The sequence below is a fragment of the Myotis lucifugus genome, unplaced genomic scaffold (assembly GCF_000147115.1).
Source record: "Myotis lucifugus unplaced genomic scaffold, Myoluc2.0 scaffold_279, whole genome shotgun sequence".
Lineage (NCBI taxonomy): Eukaryota > Metazoa > Chordata > Mammalia > Chiroptera > Vespertilionidae > Myotis > Myotis lucifugus.
The window spans coordinates 1,620,348-1,625,345 of NW_005871327.1; positions in this window are offsets into that span (position 1 = coordinate 1,620,348).

Here is a 4,998-nt window from a genome sequence, read left to right on the forward strand (position 1 = left end):
CATTTCCAACATAGAAACCCACAGCTCTTCGGGGAGCTGCCTCCGGGGACCCCCCGCCCTGTGCCAGGGCCCGCCGAGGCCCGCGCTCCCCGTGTGGAATGCAGTCGCTGGGCCCACACCTGGCTGGAGACTGAGGCATCACCAGGATTCAGCCAGTTGCAGGGGCCATGGATCACTGTGATTTATTTTGTCATCCAAACTGCAAAATGTCTCCCAGGCTTTGGTGAAATTCTCTGGCCTAGCTGTCAGTCGAGTGGAGCTGTTAAACACTGTTACACACAGATTGGTTTATGCATGTGTATGTGTGCCTTTAATGTACTAAGGTACGCAAATAATTAAGTGCCCGCTCTGAGATGTCACCACACTGCCATGAAGGGGAGTGTTCTTTCCTTGACCTTGAAGCTGGAAAATCCCCAGGATTTTCTTCATTCCTCTTGCATTTATTGCCTACAAAACCTTTAAAATATAATCATGATTATTTACAGGATTAATAGTACCAATAAAGAAATACAAGGGTCGGCCCAGGCGGTGTGGCTCAGTGGTTAAGGTTCAGCCTATGAACCAGGAGATCCTGGTCAGGTTGCAGGCTTGATCCCCAGTGTGGGGCATGCAGGAGGCAGCCGATCAGTGATTGTCTCTCATCATTGATGTTTCTATCTCCCTCTCCCTTCCTCTCTGAAATCAATAAAAAAATATTTTTTTTTTAAAAGAAAGAAAGAAATACAAGGATTACATTCCATATAAAGTATGAGCCAGGCATCACTGGGCCCAGGAGAGGTCTCAGCACTGTGACGGATCATGGTTTCAGCAAGGGCCTTTGTAAAAAGGCCTTACCGCTTCCTAAGCATTGAGCCTCCACCTTAAATCCCGCACTGAATGGGCACAATGGGGTAGAAGGAAAGTTTATAGCTGCCCACAGGGACCCTGCATCTACTCGAAGAGACAGGAACTAGCCATGACTGCAGAATGGAAGTCTGTTCTATTCTCACTCAGCATTACCACAGTCCACACAGAAATAATTACTGAGTTAGCCAATAAAGACAGACCAGGGCCATGCAGAATGAAGTGGTCTTGTGATCGGACCTCTGACCGCTTCCTGCGCTGTTCATCTCTCCCCTTCCCCCTTAGCATTCAGCAGCCCTGGGCTTGGTCCTAGGCCTTCTGCTGACTTCTAATTCACCCAGTCACTCGTCACTAAGTACCATCCATACGCTGGTAAATTACTATCTCCCTCAGCCTATTCCTGGGAGTTGCAGGCTCAGCTAGTCAACCAGCACCTCGAATCTGCCTTCTGCGTGCCCTGCAGGCACCTCAAACTAAACAAGCCCTAAACGTAACTTCTGAATCCCCCCAAGTCTAGTCTCATGCCCCACGTCCCCATCATGTTAACTGATACGTGTCTATCCACCTAGAAGTCATTCCTATTCCTTCCTCTTCCATAAAACCATCCACAACCCCTTTTATGTCTAGTTCCAGAATCCGTCTCAACTCTGCCTTTATTCTTTATCCCAGCACCTGGTGTGTAGCCCTTGACAACACTCCCAATGCCAGCGGAGACTCAAAGCCCCCGGTGGCAGGAAACCCTGCGGTCGCCGGCTCATCCCTGGCCCGCTCACCATTTCAGAGATGTTCCCTAAGTCGCTCTGAGGTGTGTGTCCCTGCAGTTGACATGCTGGTCCGAGTGTGGTCTTCGGGGCCCAGGCACTCAATGTGCAACATGCCCTCAGCCCTTCGCCGCCCTGATGGCCCTTCTCCAGCTGCCCACCCTCCAGCCCTCAGCTCCCAGCACAGCTCTGCAGCCGGCGCAGGGCCAGCGCCCCACCCCGGGCACCCGCGGCCACAGCACACTCTGAATTCTGAGGAACACTTCATACTGAACAACCGCTCACTACAACCCCTGTCCTGTTGTGACAATGGACTTTGAGGTCAAGAGCTCTATGTATCCCCAGGAAGTTTCATCTCATATTTGACTCAAGATTTTTTTTAAAAGATATCAGCACGGACTATCTACACACCTATCGTGTATTCACTCACCCACTCAGTCATCAACAGGTGTCCCTCCCAGTTTATGCCTTTAGTATGACAGCCTGTACCCATATGTCTATTCAGCTGTATTTTTAGGCAAACCATTGAAAAGGAGGCCCAGAAAACTACCCGTAACACGAAACCCCGCCCCGAAGAACGAATGAGCACTGAATTACTTTATTAACCAAAAAATTCACTCAGTAAACGTGATGAGGCCCTACTACGTGCCTGGTCATGATCCATGCGCTGGAGAAGCATACAACAGTGAACAAGACAGACAGGTTCCTGCCGATTACAGCGGGGGAGATGGAGGACAATAAAAAAATAAAAATAATAATAACAGCTAACATTTATTGAGCATTCTCTTTGTGCCAGGCATTGTCCTAAGTACTTAACATGTTTATTCTTGGTGTTTTTTTTGGTTAATCCTCATCTGAGGATATTTTTTCCATTGCTTTTCAGAGGGAGTGGAAGGGAGGGAGGGAGGTGGAGGGAGCGAGAAACATCAGTGTGAGAGAGACACATTAACTGGTTGCCTCCCGCACACACCCTGACCGACCGGGGGTGGGGAAGGAACCCATCACCCAGGTACGTGCCCTTGACCAGGAATCCAACCCGTGACCCTTCGGTGCGTAGGCCGGTGTTCTAACACTGAGCCACACCGGCCAGGGCAGCGTTCTTTACACAATCTGAGGTAAAGGCTGTCACTTTCCCATCTGATAGGTTACGTGTGCGGAGGCTCAGAGGAGTCAGTCACACAGGTCCTGGAGGCTGCAGCCTCGGCCTAGGAAACCTGACTCTAGAGGCCGTGTCTGAACCAGACAAACATAAATCAGACAGGCACACAGACAGGTGGTCTCCCGAGGCAGGGTCGCCTTTAAGCTGCGGGGAGTGACAGGCAGGAGCCACACCTCCCGGTCTGAGAGCAGAGCCAGCGGCAGTGAGAGGGCCGAGCTGCAGAGGTGGGCGGGGGCCTAGCTCAGGCCTCGGGCGCCAGGAACACTGGCCACTGGGCTGCAAGAATTCAAAGCTGTGTGTGAATAAGCCTATCCAAGTCAGTATCCAGCCTGCGCATCGCCATCTTGCCCACGAATGGTGTCCTCTCCTGACCCCCACGCCATCAAAGGACGTCCCCCATGCTCAGCACAGTGCCCTCCCCGTGGCCACCCTCAGGGGCTCATGCAGGACGCAGAACCCATTTCATTCCATCTCGCCATCGTCTTGGCTGAGTCACAGCCTCTCGGACCCTGAGCTCCTGAGGGTTCCCCCAGTGCTGCATGTCACCGCCCCCTAGGGCAGCGCCACCGAGGGAAAGAGCATCTAGGGAAGGGGTGGGCAACCTTTTTGTGAATGCGTGCCAAAACCAGCAAAATCTCTGACTCAAAATTCTTCTGCGTGCCAACCCTAATTTTTTGAGAACATGTTACGCCTACTTGATATCTCTTAAGGTGTACGTATGTGAAGAACCTTGAAGAAATAATAAACTTCATTCGAGCGACAAAAACACAGTATATGATGATGAAAAATACATTTATTTTTTAATGTATACATGTACACTGATAGTCCGACAGAAAACTTTATGAGACTTCGTTTGATATTATCAGTGGGACTTTTGCCGCTGCATCACTGATGACAGAGATTTTACATCAGGTTTATATTTCGTGACCTTCGGAGATATGCACGAGCTACTACTTTCATCCATCAGGCTACTCCTATTATGAGACTTAACAAAATTCATCACTGAGAACAAAGATTCACAAGCATATGTGGATGAAACCAAAACACTGGTCGGATCTAGGAAGGCAGGGAGAGTTAAGGCAGAGGCATAGAAATTGCTCTTCCCCTCTCTCGTCTATGGTCTTTAAGATAACTTGTTATGTAAAATTATTTATTTATCTAAGATGCACCTACACTGAATTTATCTGAAAAATAAAAAAGTCGATATTAAGAAAAAAATTGTAAATGGAAGATTGTAAGAGAGGGTTTCGCGTGCCAGCAAAAGTTACTGGTGTGCCATCTTGGGCACGCGTGCCAAGGGTTGCCCACCCCTGATCTAGGGACACTCAGTCTAAAAGTAACCACTCTCCCGCCTTCCCCGCCCCTCCCTCCCTCCCTCCTCTCCATGAGGCCAGGGAAGCGGTCTCGCTCTGGCGTTCCTTGCTAACAGCACCAGGGACTGCCCCTCACCTCCCAGAAGCCCTGCTGGTTTGACCCCATCAAGTCCTACTTACCCAAGTGTTACGCACCCGTCCCCTTAATTACCCCTCGTCAGTGCCCCCGCTCAGCGGTCTGTGGCCTGCAAGCCCCGGCCGCTTTCAGGAGGTGGCTCCCAGCGAGCCTTGGCACGAAGCACTGAGCGGGTTTGCTGCTATTTCACACTCCAGTTCCCTCCAAATTAACTCTCTGATGAATACGCTCCTTTGCAGTGATCCAGTGCGGCCATTTCCTCAGACCCTGCCTTTACCTCTGAGACTTTCATCTCTCTGGATCCCCGACGGGGCCTCTGCGGAAAGCCGGCCTCCGAGAAAAATGTCCTGCTTTCCAACCAACATAAACAACCGCACACGCCTTCACTGGCTTCCCCGGCCGGCAGTGCCTTTGATTCCCAAGCGCACACTCACCTTCTCTAACAACCTGCACCCTGGCTGGGCGGCTCAGTTGGTTAGAGCATCGCCCCGATACGCCGAGGTTGTGGGTTCTATCCCCGGTGAGGGTACATACAGCAATCAGCCAATGAATGCATGAAGTGAGTGGAACAAAAATCAATGCTTCTCTCTCCCCACCCCTCTGTAAAGTCAGTAAATGAATAAAATTAATCTGCACCAAAGGAGCAACTCCCACTCCTGGGCAGACAGTGAGCACTGAGTCCGAGTTTGAGCTCCACATACATGAAGATGCAGATTCGACGTCTGTATTGAGCAGCTACCACGTTCCGGGCCTCAGGCTTGCAGAAGCGGCACCCCCCCCCCCCGC